The sequence below is a fragment of the Pristiophorus japonicus genome, chromosome 11, assembly GCF_044704955.1.
Source record: "Pristiophorus japonicus isolate sPriJap1 chromosome 11, sPriJap1.hap1, whole genome shotgun sequence".
NCBI lineage: Eukaryota > Metazoa > Chordata > Chondrichthyes > Pristiophoridae > Pristiophorus > Pristiophorus japonicus.
The window spans coordinates 215,797,978-215,814,147 of NC_091987.1; the positions used below are offsets into that span (position 1 = coordinate 215,797,978).

The 16,170-nt window shown below is 51.7% G+C and overlaps 1 long non-coding RNA gene across 1 annotated transcript in view; it reads right to left on the bottom strand.

The window, feature by feature from the left end:
* Positions 1–13,634, bottom strand: part of LOC139275939 (uncharacterized) — a 69,880-nt gene extending 56,246 nt beyond the window's left edge. Inside the window, exons 1-2 of the long non-coding RNA XR_011595797.1 lie at positions 13,555–13,634; positions 6,218–6,355 (exon numbers count right to left, since the gene is read on the bottom strand). This is a non-coding gene — a long non-coding RNA (uncharacterized lncRNA). The remainder of the gene's footprint in view (positions 1–6,217; positions 6,356–13,554) is intronic.
* Between the last annotated feature and the right edge of the window lie 2,536 nt (positions 13,635–16,170).

The following is a 16,170-nucleotide window of genomic DNA, read 5'->3' on the forward strand; positions in this document are numbered from 1 at the left end:
CACTCCCTCAGTACTGCCCCTCCGACAGTGCAGCACTCCCTCAGTACTGCCCCTGCGACAGTGCAGCACTCCCTCAGTACTGCCCCTCCGACAGTGCAGCACTCCCTCAGTACTGCCCCTGCGACAGTGCAGCACTCCCTCAGTACTGCCCCTCCGACAGTGCAGCACTCCCTCAGTACTGTCCCTCCGACAGGGCGGCGCTCCGTCAGTACTGCCCCCTCCGACAATGCGGCACGCCCTCAGTACTGCCCCTCCGACAGCGTCAGTACTGCCCCTCCGACAGTGCAGCACTCCCTCAGTACTGCCCCTCCGACAGTACGGTGCTCCCTCAGTACTGCCCCTCCGACAGTGCAGCACTCCCTCAGTACTGCCCCTCCGACAGTGCAGCACTCCCTCAGTACTGCCCCTCCGACAGTGCAGCACTCCCTCAGTACTGCCCCTCTGACAGTGCAGCACTCCCTCAGTAGTGCCCCGCCGACAGTGCAGCACTCCCTCAGTACTGCCCCTCCAACAGTGCAGCACTCCCTCAGTACTGCCCCTCCAACAGTGCAGCACTCTCTCAGTACTACCCCTGCGACAGTGCGGCACTCCCTCGGTACTGTCTCTCCGACAGTGCGGCGCTCCGTCAGTACTGCCCCTCCGACAGCGTCAGTACTGCCCCTCCGACAGTGCAGCACTCCCTCAGTACTGCCCCTCCGACAGTGCGGTGCTCCCTCAGTACTGCCCCTCCGACAGTGCAGCACTCCCTCAGTACTGCCCCTCCGACAGTGCAGCACTCCCTCAGTACTGCCCCTCCGACAGTGCAGCACTCCCTCAGTACTGCCCCTCTGACAGTGCAGCACTCCCTCAGTACTGCCCCTCCGACAGTGCAGCACTCCCTCAGTACTGCCCCTCCAACAGTGCAGCACTCCCTCAGTACTGCCCCTCCAACAGTGCAGCACTCTCTCAGTACTACCCCTGCGACAGTGCGGCACTCCCTCGGTACTGTCTCTCCGACAGTGCGGCGCTCCGTCAGTACTGCCCCTCCGACAGTGCAGCACTCCCTCAGTACTGCCCCTCCGACAATGCAGCACTCCCTCAGTACTGCCCCTCCAACAGTGCAGCACTCCCTCAGTACTGTCCCTCCGACAGTGCAGCACTCCCTCAGTACTGCCCCTCCGACAGTGCAGCACTCCCTCAGTACTGCCCCTCCGACAGTGCAGCACTCCCTCAGTCCCACAACCTTCTGACAGGGAGGGAGGGAGGAATGGAGGAAGGAGGGAAGGAAGGAAGGAAAGAAGGAAAAGGAAAGAAAAGAAGACATGAGACAGAAAGCGAGACACACTAAGAACAGCGTAAAGAACAGACAAGGAGAGAAGCAGAGAAACACAGTGAGAAATCTTTACCTTTCTTGAGGTTTGTTAATTCCAAACCTTTGTCCTCTAATTCTGTGCCAAACACACAGCAAAGCATCTGCAACATATCTGTCCCTCTGCATTTCAGAAAGAGTTCTTTAATGTCCATTGCCTTGAACTCCTACACAAATTCTCAAACCGTGATCTTTCCCTCTGGTGAGAACACTGTGGGCCATCAAGCGGCAATTAACAAAATAAAATGCGGCATTGTCCGGGTGACTGAATCCTGCTTCATGCCGGCTTTGATGGGGGTCACACTGGGAGGGAAGACATTCAGATCGGGTGCTGGATAGGCAGCAGCACCCATTGTCCTGGAGGCATTGGAAACCCCTCTATGACTCTGAGCCGGATGGTGGCTCCTGCCCGGAACGGTGACTGTTACCCACGGTGACACCCCCCCGCCCCGGAATCTGAGCCGGATGGTGGCTCCCGCCCGGAACGGTGACTGTTCCCACGGTGATCCCCCCCGTCACCCTTCACCAGCTCCACTGAAGAGCTCAGTCCGAAATACACAATCCACAAAAATGGTACGGTGCGCGGTTTTTCCGTTGTACGCGGTGCCCGGATAAATAGGAGACATGAAGCAGAATTCTCACTAAGATTGAGGAATGCGCCACAAGATTTCCGAAGTATGAGCCAGAGAAAGCGGGAAGAATGGGAAAGCGATTGCAGTGATGAATGACACTTGTGTGGTCTTGCTCTGCACAATGTGGCTTCTGCATTAACTGAGGGGTACAACCCTAAAGTGGGTGCACGAACAGAGAGACCTGGGGGTATGTGCACAAATCGCTGAAGGTGGCAGGGTAGGTAGAGAAAGTGGTTTAAAAAAGGTTATGGGATCCTGGGCTTCTTAAATAGAGGCATAGAGTACAAAAGCAAGGAAGTTATGATGTACCTTTATAAAACCCTGGTTTGGCCCCAACTGGAGTATTGTGTTCAATTCTGGGCAGTGCACTTTAGGAAGGAAGTGAAGGCCTTAGAGAGGGTGCTGAGGAGATTTACGAGAATGGTCCCAGGGATGAGGGACTTCAGTGAAGTGGATAGACTGGAGAAGCTGGGGTTGTTCTCCTTGGAGCAGAGAAGGTTGAGAGGAGATTTGATCGAGGGGTTCAAAATCATAAGTGGTCTGGACAGAGTAGATAGAGACAAACTGTTCCGATTGGTGGAAGGGTCGAGAACCAGAGGACACAGATTTAAGGTGATTGGCAGAAGAACCAAAGGTTCCAACTCTTTTACGCAGCGAGTAAGGGGTTGCCCATTTAAAATGGAAATGAGAAAGAATTTCTTCTGTCAGAGGGTGGTAAATCTGTGGAATTCTCTGCCCCAGAGAGCTGTGGAGGCTGGGTCATTGAATATATTTAAGGTGGAGATAGACAGATTTTTGAACAATAACGGAGTCAAGGGTTATGGGGAGTGGGCAGGGAAGTGGAGTTGAGGCCAAGATCAGATCAGCCATGATTTTATTGGGTTAGGGTTAGGGTTAGGGTTAGGGTTATGGCGGAACAGGCTCGAGGGGCCAAATGGCCGACTCCTGCTCCTATTTCTTGTGTTCTTATGAGTGGTTAGGATCTGGAATGCACTGCCTGAAAGGGTGGGGAAGGCAGACTTAATCGTGGCTTTCAAAAGGTTGTTGGATAACTACCTGAAGGAAAACAATTTGCCGGGCTATGGGGAAAGGGCGGGGGAGTGGGACTGGCTGAGATGCTCTTGCAGAGAGTTAGCATGGGCTCGATGGGCCGAATGGCCTCCTTCTGTGCTGTAACTATTCTGTGATCCTATGATTAACAACAGCCACTGCACTTTAATTTGAAGCCCTTTGAATGTGTCTGCGAGATGTGATGAAGAATCTTTTCCCCTCTTCGGAGATGCTCCAAGTCCTTTCAGCTGATTTCCACCATTCCCTGTTTTTGATTCAGGGATAATCTGCCCTGTTTTCGGGTAACCTCCCATTCCCCCACATCATTTTACCCCGGCCCGTTTTCACCTTCCCTTCTCAGGCCACTGTCAATGCTGCTGGCCATGAGGGGATATTGGAGACCAATTCTCTCGCCTTCTGATTCTACCCTCTCACCCCCTCACCCCCCCCAGCCCAGCCCAGCCCAGCCTAGGAACCAACCTGAAGTATGCCCGCTCAACTCTTGTTTTTTCCCCCTCTTTCATGGGATGTAGGCGTCGCTGTCAAGGCCGGCATTTATTGCCCATCCCTAACTGCCCTCGAGAAGGTGGTGATGAGATAACTGAGTGTCTCGCTGGGCCATTTCAGAGGGCTGTTCAGAGTCAACCACATTGCTGTGGGTCTCGAGTCACATATAGACCCAGACCGGGTAAGGGCGGCAGATTTCCTTTGCGAAAGGACATTAGTGAACCCGATGGGTTTTTACAACAATCCGATCATTTCATGGTCACCATTACTGATACTGGCTTTTATATTCCAGATTTATTTAATTAGCTGAATTTAAATTCCCCAGCTGCCGTGGTGGGATTTGAGCTCATGTCTCTGGATCATTAGTCCAGCCCTCTGGGTTACTGGTCCAAGTAACATAACCACCATGTCACTGTTCCTGGTAATGGCAATCTCAGACGTCAGTTGACAATCTCACTGTGGAAGGCGTTTCGGACGGTTGATGCAGGAAGTGTAAATGTCCCATTGGTCCTTTTACGGGATGCTTTTCTGGGAATGGGCACCAGGGTTAGCCCACATCTGGTTGCAGAATAGAGCAAGTTTGAATTTAACCCATTCTTTACCTGACCTTGGAAGTGTCTAGACTGGGAAATAATCCCTTCCCCACCCATCTGTCTTTCGGATGAGACGTTAAACCGAGGCCCCCGTCTTCCCTCTCAGGTGGACGTAAAAGATCCCACGGCACTATTTCGAAGAAGAGCAGGGGAGTTATCCCCGGTGGCCTGGCCAATATTTATCCCTCAACCAACATCACTAAAATAGATTATCTGATCATTTTGTTTAACCACCAGAGGGCTCATCCCCTGGAGTCCCAAGGGATCCCACAATCCCTTGGGAGCACCTGTACATAAGGAGGCTTCACAGGCTGGAGAGGCACTCAGGAGACCTGTAATAAAGGACTACGGTCACACCTTACTTTGAGCTCACAGTATCTGGTCAGATTCTTTATTCAATACATAACAATCACATTGCTGTGTGTGGGAGCTTGCTGTGTTCAAATTGGCTGCCGCATTTCAACATTACAACAGTGACTACACTTCAAAAAGTACTTCATTGGCTGTAAAGCGCTTTGGGACATCCTGAGGTCGTGAAAGGCGCTATAGAAATGCAAATCTTTCATAATAACACTCTGCTTGATAAAGACCAAAAAAAACACAAAAAAATGAAAATGTAGATAGTATTTACAGCACAGAAACCGGCCATTCGGAACATCCGTGCCAGTGTTTATGCTCCACTCGAGCCTTCTATTCCTTTCTCCCTCATCTGAAGAAGCATTGAATGTGTTCAACCATCAAATGCAGATTAATGTACATGTGGCACATTGTCGCAAGCCCGACACGAGACTCCCAAACCAAGCGCTCTACGCAGAGCTTCGACACCGCAAGCGAGCCCCAGGTGGGCAGAGGAAATGCCTCAAAGCCTCCCTGATAAAGTGTAACATCCCCACCGACTCCTGGGAATCCCTGACCCAAGACCACCCAAAGCAACTGGGAGGGCGCTGAGCACCTCGAGTCCCATCGCCGAGAACAAGCAGAAAGCAAGCGCAGGCAGCGGAAGGAGCGTGCGGCAGACCAGACTCCCCACCCACCCTTTCCTTCAACCACTGTCTGTCCCACCTGTGACAGAGACTGTAATTCCCGTATTGGACTGTTCAATCACCTGAGAACTCACTTTTAGAGTGGAAGCAAGTCTTCCTCGATTCCGAGGGACTGCCTATGATGATGATGATGGGTGAACAGGAATGGGTGCGAGTTAGGACAAGGAGCAGCAGAGTTTTGGATCATCTCTCGTTAACGTAGGGTTGAATGTGGGAGGCCATATGGCTGGAGGTTCTATCACATGACCCTCCCATCTCCAAACGCCCCACCCGGTCAAACAGCTATTCCATAATTTAATCACTAAGAAATAAAAGGATTCAAAGAAAGTGAAAAAAAAAAACCTTCTTTGATCGCAGCAATGTGCTGGAGATCAATCTTTCATTCCTGGAGACTCCAGGCCAATCCTGGAGGGTTGGCGGCTGTAGTTCAGACTGCAATAGGCCACAATGGTTACACAGAATTACACCGGATATACGGCACAGAAACTGGCCATTCGGCCCAACCAGTCCATGCCGGCATTTATGCTCCACTCGAGCCTCCTCCCGTCTTTCCTCATCTAAATCTATCAGCATAACCCTCTATTCCCTTCTCCCCCATGTGTTTATCCAGCCTCCCCTTAAATGCATCGATACTGTTTGCCTCAACCCCTCCCTGTGGCAGCGAGTTCCACATTCTCACCGCTCTCGGGGTAAAGAAGTTTCTCCTGAATTCCCATTGGATTTCTTGGTGACTATCTTATATTGATGGCCTCTATTTATGCTCTTCCCCACAAGTGGAAACACTCTCTCTGTATCCACTCTATCGAAACCGTTCATCATTTTAAAGACCTCTATTAGGTCACCCCTCAGCCTTCTTTTTTCAAGAGAAAAGAGACCCAGCCTGTTCATCCTTTTCCAATAGATATTGTGTAGAAAAGGTTATAGAAATTCCTCGCATTTCTGGTATCATCCTTGTAAATCTTCCGAGAATTATATCGAGCTCTCCAGTGCCTTGATGCTCTTTTTGAAGACGCTATTTGCGTATAAACGTGAATATCGGCTTACCGTGACAGGCTCACTCTCTGTCCGCTCAGTCTCAGTGTGATTTCACAGACGGCTTCATTCGTTCCTTGAAACCCTGCCCAGAAATAGCTCTCCAAAAATGCTGAGCGCACCAGCAAATGGAAAACTCAGGACTCGCAGCTGCAGAAAAGGAAAGAATTTTCATTTGTTTTTCACCCAGCTTCTCCCTTCCTCCCTGGTGGCTGTTGACTCTTCAGGTGCTACATTTCTGTGGGTGCTGACAGTCTCCCGAGTACCTTTCCCAGATTATCAGTCTTCCGAAAATTATATCGAGCCGACAGCACAGAAACAGACCATTCGGACCAACTGCTCCACTCCAGCGTTTATGCTCCACACGAGCCTCCTCCAGCTCAGCCTGTCACGATATTCTGCTGGTTCTTTCTCCCTCATTTGTTTATCTAGCTTCATGTGTCAGCTCAGTGGGCAGTACACTCACTTCTGAGTCAGAAAGACATGGGTTCAAGTCCCACTCCAGGGACTTCAGCACAAAAATCTAGGCTGACACTCCAGTGCAGTGCTGAGGGAGCGCCGCACTGTCAGAGGGGCAGTACTGAGGGAGCGCCGCACTGTCGGAGGGGCAGTACTGAGGGAGTGCTGCACTGTCGGAGGGGCAGTACTGAGGGAGCGCCGCACTGTCGGAGGGGCAGTACTGAGGGAGTGCCGCACTGTCGGAGAGACAGTACTAGGGAGTGCAGCACTGTCGGAGGGGCAGTACTGAGGGAGTGCCGCACTATCGGAGGGGCAGTACTGAGGGAGTGCAGCACTGTCGGAGGGGCAGTACTGAGGGAGTGCAGCACTGTCAGAGGGGCAGTACTGAGGGAGTGCAGCACTGTCGGAGGGGCAGTACTGAGGGAGTGCAGCACTGTCAGAGGGGCAGTACTGAGGGAGTGCCGCACTGTCGGAGGGGCAGTACTGAGGGAGTGCAGCACTGTCGGAGGGGCAGTACTGAGGGAGTGCAGCACTGTCAGAGGGGCAGTACTGAGGGAGTGCCGCACTGTCGGAGGGGCAGTACTGAGGGAGTGCAGCACTGTCGGAGGGGCAGTACTGAGGGAGTGCAGCACTGTCAGAGGGACAATACTGAGGGAGCGCCGCACTGTCGGAGGGGCAGTACTGAGGGAGCGCTGCACTGTCGGAGGGGCAGTACTGAGGGAGTGCCGCACTGTCGGAGGGGCAGTACTGAGGGAGTGCAGCACTGTCGGAGAGGCAGTACTGAGGGAGTGCTGCACTGTCGGAGAGGCAGTACTGAGGGAGTGCTGCACTGTCGGAGGGGCAATACTGTGGGAGTGCTGTTTTGTCGGAGGTGCAGTACTGAGGGAGCATTGTACTGTTGGAGGGGCAGTACTGAGGGAGCACTGCACTGTCGGAGGGGCAGTTCTGAGGGAATGCTGCACTGTCGGCGGTGCAGTACTGTGGGAGTGCTGTATTGTTGGAGCGGCAGTACTGAGGGAGCGTTAAACCGAGACCCCGTCTGCCCTCTCAGGTGGACGTAAAAGATCCCATGGCACTATGTTGAAGAAGAGCAGGGGGGGGTGTCCTGGGGTCAATATTTATCCCTCAATCAACATCACTAAAACAGATTATCTGGTCATTATCACATTGCTGTTTGTGGGAGCTTGCTGTGCGCAAATTGGCTGCCACGTTTCCCACATTACAACAGTGACTACACTCCAAAAGTACTTCATTGGCTGTAAAACGCTTTGAGACGTCCGGTGGTCGTGAAAAGTGCTATATAAATGCAAGTCTTTCTTTTCTTTTGTTCAGCAGAATGAATCCCCGTCTGCTCACACTCACACACACGCAACGTTCCAGCAGGTGTGATTGGAGAGCGATCAGGAACAAGGACCCTGGGCCAAGGGCACTGAGGCCAATTGTGGAGTCCACCTCGGCCAGCCCCGACCCAGATCGCCTGATTTAGCCTAACGGTCCTTTTTTTTTAAACCTTTGCGTTGGTCTGGTGTTAGGGTGAGGTAGAATCAAAAACACGCTTTCAGGCCATTGTGTACCAACCTTGTGTTCGGGGAAATGGAGGGACTGTTGGGTGCACACAATGAGAGTTCCGGGAAATCAGGATTTGTTGCAAGTGTGTTAAAGGTCAACGAGAGAAAAAAAAGTATTTTAAAAATGTGATTAAGTCAGCATTTACTGGATCGCTGCACTGAAGGTTGGAACTGGCAACGAAAGACTTGCATTTCTATAGCGCCTTTCACAACCACCGGACATCCCAAAGCGCTTTACAGCCAATGAAGCACTTTTTGGAGTGTAGTCACTGTTGTAATGTAGGAAACGCAGCAGCTAATTTGCATACAGCAAGCTGCCACACACAGCAATGTGATAATGACCGGATAATCTGTTTTTAGTGATGTTGATTGAGGGATGAATATTGGCCCCAGGACACCGGGGAGAACTCCCCTGCTCTTCTTCAAAATAGTGCCATGGGAGCTTTTACGTTCACCTGAGAGAGCAGACGGGGCCGCGGTTTAATGTTTCATCTGAAAAACGGCACCTCCGACAGTGCAGCACTCCCTCAGTACTACCCCTCCGACAGTGCGGCACTCCCTCAGTACTGCCCCTCCGACAGTGCAGCACTCCCTCAGTACTGCACCTCCGACAGTGCAGCACTCCCTCAGTACTGCCCCTCCGACAGTGCAGCACTCCCTCAGTACTGCCCCTCCGACAGTGCGGCACTCCCTCAGTACTGCCCCTCCGACAGTGCGGCACTCCCTCAGTACTGCCCCTCCGACAGTGCGGCACTCCCTCAGTACTGCCCCTCCGACAGTACGGCACTCCCTCAGTACTGCCCCCCTCTGACAGTGCGGCGCTCCCTCAGTACTGCCCCTCCGACAGTACGGCACTCCCTCAGTACTGCCCCTCCGACAGTACGGCACTCCCTCAGTACTGCTCCTCCGACAGTATGGCACTCCCTCAGTACTGCCCCTCCGACAGTGCGGCACTCCCTCAGTACTGCCCCTCCGACAGTATGGTGCTCCCTCCGTACTGCCTCTCCGACAGTACGGCACTCCCTCAGTACTGCCCCCCTCTGACAGTGCGGCGCTCCCTCAGTACTGCCCCTCCGACAGAACGGCACTCCCTCAGTACTGCCCCCCTCTGAAAGTGCGGCGCTCCCTCAGTACTGCCCCTCCGACAGTACGGCACTCCCTCAGTACTGCTCCTCCGACAGTATGGCACTCCCTCAGTACTGCCCCTCCGACAGTGCGGCACTCCCTCAGTACTGCCCCTCCGACAGTATGGTGCTCCCTCCGTACTGCCTCTCCGACAGTACGGCACTCCCTCAGTACTGCCCCCCTCTGACAGTGCGGCGCTCCCTCAGTACTGCCCCTCCGACAGAACGGCACTCCCTCAGTACTGCCCCCCTCTGAAAGTGCGGCGCTCCCTCAGTACTGCCCCTCCGACAGTACGGCACTCCCTCAGTACTGCCCCTCCGACAGTACGGCACTCCCTCAGTACTGCCCCTCCGACAGTACGGCACTCGCTCAGTACTGCCCCTCCGACAGTGCGGCACTCCCTCAGTACTGCCCCTCCGACAGTACGGCGCTCCCTCCGTACTGCCCCTCCGACAGTACGGCACTCCCTCAGTACTGCCCCTCCGACAATGCAGCACTCCCTCAGAACTGCCCCTCCGACAGTGCAGCACTCCCTCAGTAAAACATAGAAACATAGAAAATAGGTGCAGGAGCAGGCCATTCAGCCCTTCTAGCCTGCACCGCCATTCAATGAGTTCATGGCTGAACATGAAACTTCAGTACCCACTTCCTGCTTTCTCGCCATACCCCTTGATCCCCCAAGTAGTAAGGACTTCATCTAACTCCCTTTTGAATATATTTAGTGAATTGGCCTCAACTACTTTCCGTGGCAGAGAATTCCACAGGTTCACCACTCTCTGGGTGAAGAAGTTCCTCCTCATCTCGGTCCTAAATGGCTTCCCCCTTATCCTTAGACTGTGACCCCTGGTTCTGGACTTCCCCAACATTGGGAACATTCTTCCTGCATCCAACCTGTCCAAACCCGTCAGAATTTTAAACGTTTCTATGAGGTCCCCTCTCACTCTTCTGAACTCCAGTGAATACAAGCCCAGTTGATCCAGTCTTTCTTGATAGGTCAGTCCCACCATCCCGGGAATCAGTCTGGTGAATCTTCGCTGCACTCCTTAAGTTAGGAGACCAAAACTGTACACAATACTCCAGGTGTGGCCTCACCAATGCCCTGTACAACTGTAGCAACACCTCCCTGCCCCTGTACTCAAATCCCCTCGCTATGAAGGCCAACATGCCATTTGCTTTCTTAACCGCCTGCTGTACCTGCATGCCAACCTTCAATGACTGATGTACCATGACACCCAGGTCTCGTTGCACCTTCCCCCTTCCTAATCTGTCACCATTCAGATAATAGTCTGTCTCTCTGTTTTTACCACCAAAGTGGATAACCTCACATTTATCCACATTATACTTCATCTGCCACGAATTTGCCCACTCACCTAACCTATCCAAGTCACTCTGCAGCCTCATAGCATCCTCCTCGCAGCTCACACTGCCACCCAACTTAGTGTCATCCGCAAATTTGGAGATACTACATTTAATCCCCTCGTCTAAATTATTAATGTACAATGTAAACAGCTGGGGCCCCAGCACAGAACCTTGCGGTACCCCACTAGTCACTGCCTGCCATTCTGAAAAGTACCCATTTACTCCTACTCTTTGCTTCCTGTCTGACAACCAGTTCTCAATCCATGTCAGCACACTACCCCCAATCCCATGTGCTTTAACTTTGCACATTAATCTCCTGTGTGGGACCTTGTCGAAAGCCTTCTGAAAGTCCAAATATACCACATCAACTGGTTCTCCTTTGTCCACTTTACTGGAAACATCCTCAAAAAATTCCAGAAGATTTGTCAAGCATGATCTCCCTTTCACAAATCCATGCTGACTTGGACCTATCATGTTACCATTTTCCAAATGCGCTGCTATGACATCCTTAATAATTGATTCCATCATTTTACCCACTACTGAGGTCAGGCTGACCGGTCTATAATTCCCTGCTTTCTCTCTCCCTCCTTTTTTAAAAAGTGGGGTTACATTGGCTACCCTCCACTCGATAGGAACTGATCCAGAGTCAATGGAATGTTGGAAAATGACTGTCAATGCATCCGCTATTTCCAAGGCCACTTCCTTAAGTACTCTGGGATGCAGTCCATCAGGCCCTGGGGATTTATCGGCCTTCAATCCCATCAATTTCCCCAACACAATTTCCCAACTAATAAAGATTTCCCTCAGTTCCTCCTCCTTACTAGACCCTCTGACCCCTTTTATATTCGGAAGGTTATTTGTGTCCTCCTTAGTGAATACTGAACCAAAGTACTTGTTCAATTGGTCTGCCATTTCTTTGTTCCCCGTTATGACTTCCCCTGATTCTGACTGCAGGGGACCTACGTTTGTCTTCACTAACCTTTTTCTCTTTACATACCTATAGAAACTTTTGCAATCCGTCTTAATGTTCCCTGCAAGCTTCTTCTCGTACTCCATTTTCCCTGCCCTAATCAAACCCTTTGTCCTCCTCTGCTGAGTTCTAAATTTCTCCCAGTCCCCAGGTTCGCTGCTATTTCTGGCCAATTTGTATGCCACTTCCTTGGCTTTAATATTATCCCTGATTTCCCTTGATAGCCACGGTTGAGCCATCTTCCCTTTTTAATTTTTACGCCAGACAGGAATGTGCAATTGTTGTAATTCATCCATGCGGTCTCTAAATGTCTGCCATTGCCCATCCACAGTCAACCCCTTAAGTATCATTCGCCAATCTATCTTAGCTAATTCACGCCTCATACCTTCAAAGTTACCCTTCTTTAAGTTCTGGACCATGGTCTCTGAATTAACTGTTTCATTCTCCATCCTAATGCAGAATTCCACCATATTATGGTCACTCTTCCCCAAGGGGCCTCGCACAATGAGATTGTTAATTAATCCTCTCTCATTACACAACACCCAGTCTAAGATGGCCTCCCCCCTAGTTGGTTCCTCGACATATTGGTCTAGAAAACCATCCCTTATACATTCCAGGAAATCCTCCTCCACCGTATTGCTTCCAGTTTGGCTAGCCCAATCTATGTGCATATTAAAGTCACCCATTATAACTGCTGCACCTTTATTGCATGCACTCCTAATTTCCTGTTTGATGTCCTCCCCAACATCACTACTACTGTTTGGAGGTCTGTACACAACTCCCACTAATGTTTTTGCCCTTTGGTGTTCTGCAGCTCTACCCATATAGATTCCACATCATCCAAGCTAATGTCTTTCCTAACTATTGCCTTAATCTCCTCTTTAACCAGCAATGCTACCCCACCTCCTTATCCTTTTATTCTATCCTTCCTGAATGTTGAATACCCCTGGATGTTGAGTTCCCAGCCCTGATCATCCTGGAGCCACGTCTCCGTAATCCCAATCACATCATATTTGTTAACATCTATTTGCACACTTAATTCATCCACCTCCGACAGTACGGCACTCCCTCAGTACTGCCCCTCCGACAGTACGGCGCTCCCTCAGTACTGCCCCTCCGACAGTACGGCACTCCCTCAGTACTGCCCCTCCGACAGTATGGCACTCCCTCAGTACTGCCCCTCCGACAGTACAGCACTCCCTCAGTACTGCCCCTCCGACAGTACGGCGCTCCCTCAGTACTGCCCCTCCGACAGTACGGGGCTCCCTCAGTACTGCCCCTCCGACAGTACGGCGCTCCCTCAGTACTGCCCCTCCGACAGTACGGGCCTCCCTCAGTACTGCCCCTCCGACAGTACGGCGCTCCCTCAGTACTGCCCCTCCGACAGTACGGGGCTCCCTCAGTACTGCCCCTCCGACAGTACGGCGCTCCCTCAGTACTGCCCCTCCGACAGTACGGGCCTCCCTCAGTACTGCCCCTCTGACAGTACGGCACTCCCTCAGTACTGCCCCTCCGATAGTACGGCACTCCCTCAGTACTGCCCCTCCGACAGTGCGGCGCTCCCTCAGTACTGCCCCTCCGACAGTACGGGGCTCCCTCAGTACTGCCCCTCCGACAGTACGGGGCTCCCTCAGTACTGCCCCTCCGACAGTACGGGGCTCCCTCAGTACTGCCCCTCCGACTGTACGGGGCTCCCTCAGTACTGCCCCTCCGATAGTACGGCACTCCCTCAGTACTGCCCCAACGTCTTCTACAAGCATCCCGAAATGTGCCTTTGCCCGTGAGTCCCACCCTTGTCCTGCCGCCCACCCCGTTCAACTTGACGTAATCTGCCAGATTTATTGTCCCTGGACCGTTAATAACCTTACCTGCGTCTGGGTGCTCCTTCTGTCATTCCGTCTCTCCTCTGCTCACTCCCTGCTCTCCCTCTCTTCTCCTCGGTCTCCTCCCGAGCTGTCAACATCACGGGATTGTTAGAAGCAACATCAGTACCCATCTCTACCTTTCCCAAAAATATAGGCAAGGCCTGCTACTGTATTACATCATGAAATTAGGAGCAGGAGAAGGCCTTTCAGCCCCTCGAGCCTGCTCCGCCATTCAATGAGATCAGGGCTGATCTGTGACCCAACTCCATCTACCTGCCTTTCATCCATATCACGCCAATATAATGCATACAGGGTCTGCTATGATTTTTATACTATAATATATTGTATACGGGATCTGCTCTTCTATTACAATGCAACAGTGCCTGTTAATGTGTTATATATTCGGTCTGCTATCGTATCACAACAGATACAGTTTCTGCTATTATATTAGATCAGGGTGGGAGCCAAACTCCCACACAAACAATCTCTCCCCTTCTTGCACCCTCCACCAAACCCCACCCCCCATCCCCCAACACCCTCCCCACCCCCCCAACACCCTCCCCCACCCCACTCCCTCAACACGCTCCCCCACCCCACCCCCCCAACACGCCCCCCCACCCCATACCCCAAAACCCTCCCCCACTCCATTCCCCCAACACCCTCCCCCACCCCACTCCCCCAACACGCTCCCCCACCCCATCCCCCAACACCCTCCCCCACTCCATTCCCTCAACACCCTCCCCCACCCCACCCCCCCAACACGCCCCCCCACCCCATCCCCCAACACCCTCCCCCACCCCACTCCCCCAACACGCTCCCCCATCCCACCCCACCCCCAACACGCCCCCCCCACCCCATCCCCCAACGCCCTCTCCCACCCTAGCCCCCGAACACCCTCCCCACCCCCTCAGCATTCTCCCCCACCCCACCCCCTCCCCAACACCAGGCTTTTGGTCATTTGACCTAAAAACTTCTTATGTGGTTCGGTGTCAAATTTTGTTTGATAATCGCTCCTGTGAAGCGCCTTGGGATGTTTTACTGCGTTAAAGGCGCTATATAAATGCAAGTTGCAGTTGTGGTCACTTTTACTGATAGCAGCTTTTTTTCCTGATTGATTTAGTTATTTTTAACAATCAAAATTCACAAACTGCTAGGGTGGGATTTGAATTCACCTTCTCCAGATCACTCCAGTAATGTGATCACCACACTATCGTACCTGAGCCTATTATAAATGGAATCACCTATTTACATCCCGCTGACCACAGCTGGTTAATATTTTAAGATCTGGATTATCTACTATCTCTCTCGACCTCACTCGACCAAAAGTAATTCCAGTTTTACCAGTCTATCCTCATAGATTTACTGAGTCTCATCATCTTGTTGTGAATCCTCTCCGAAATGTTAATCTCCACTTGAAGATAAGTTGATCAGATTTATAAAACAAGTAATAGGAGCAGGAGTCGGCCATTCGGCCCCTCGAGCCTGCTCCGCCATTCAATAAGATCATGGCTGATCTGACCCTGGCCTCAATTCCACTTCCCTGCCCGCTCCCCATAACCCTTTACTCCCTTATCGCTCAAAAATCTGTCCATCTCTGCCTTAAATATATCCAATGACCCAGCCCCCACAGCTCTCTGGGGCAGAGAATTCCACAGATTTACAACCCTCTGAGAGAAGAAATTCCTCCTCATCTCAGTTTTAAATAAGCAACCCCTTATTCTGAAACTATGCCCCTTAGTTCTAGTCTCCCCCACGAGGGGAAACATCCTCTCTGCATCTACCCTGTGAAGCCCCCTCGGTATCTTATACGTTTCAATAAGATCACCTCTCATTCTTCTAAACTCCAATGAGTAGAATATACTCCAATAAATAAATAATAAACTCCATTGAAATAACCTGCTTCAAACTGTAATCAGGTCCAGGACTGGAGATCCTGCGGTGGGTCTATGTCTGAACCCCGAGGCGTGGCCCATGTCCGAGTTCTGGGGAGGAACGGGGGCCTGGTGAAAAATATTTGACCTACATTGGCTTCCGGTTAAGCAACGCCTCAATTTCAAAATTCTCATCCTTGTTTTCAAATCCCTCCATGGCCCTCGCCCCCTCCCTATCTCTGTAATCTCCTCCAGCCCCACAACCCCCCGAGATATCTGCGCTCCTCTAATTCTGCCCTCCTGACCATCCCTGGTTATAATCATTCAACCACCATTGGTGGCCGTGCCTTCTGTTGCCTGGGCCCCAAGCTCTGGAACTCCCTCCCTAAACCTCTCCACCTCTCTATTCTCCTTCAAGACGCTCCTTAAAACCCACCTCTGTGACCTGCGCTAATTTCTACTTACGTGGCTCGGTGTCAAATGTTTATCTCATAATACTCCTGTGAAGCGCCTTGGGACATTACGCTACATTAAAGGCGCTATATAAATACAAGTTGTTGTTGTATAACTCGAAAGATTATGGTCTGTTGAGTTTGTCTCTCCGCCAACTTAGTATCTCACTCGACCGCTTCAGGGGGCAGTTAAGAGTCAACCATGCTGATGTGGGTCTGGAGTCACATATAGGCCCAGACCGGGTAAAGGCTGCAGGTTTCCTGCCCCACAGGACTAGATGCGTTTTTCAAAAATC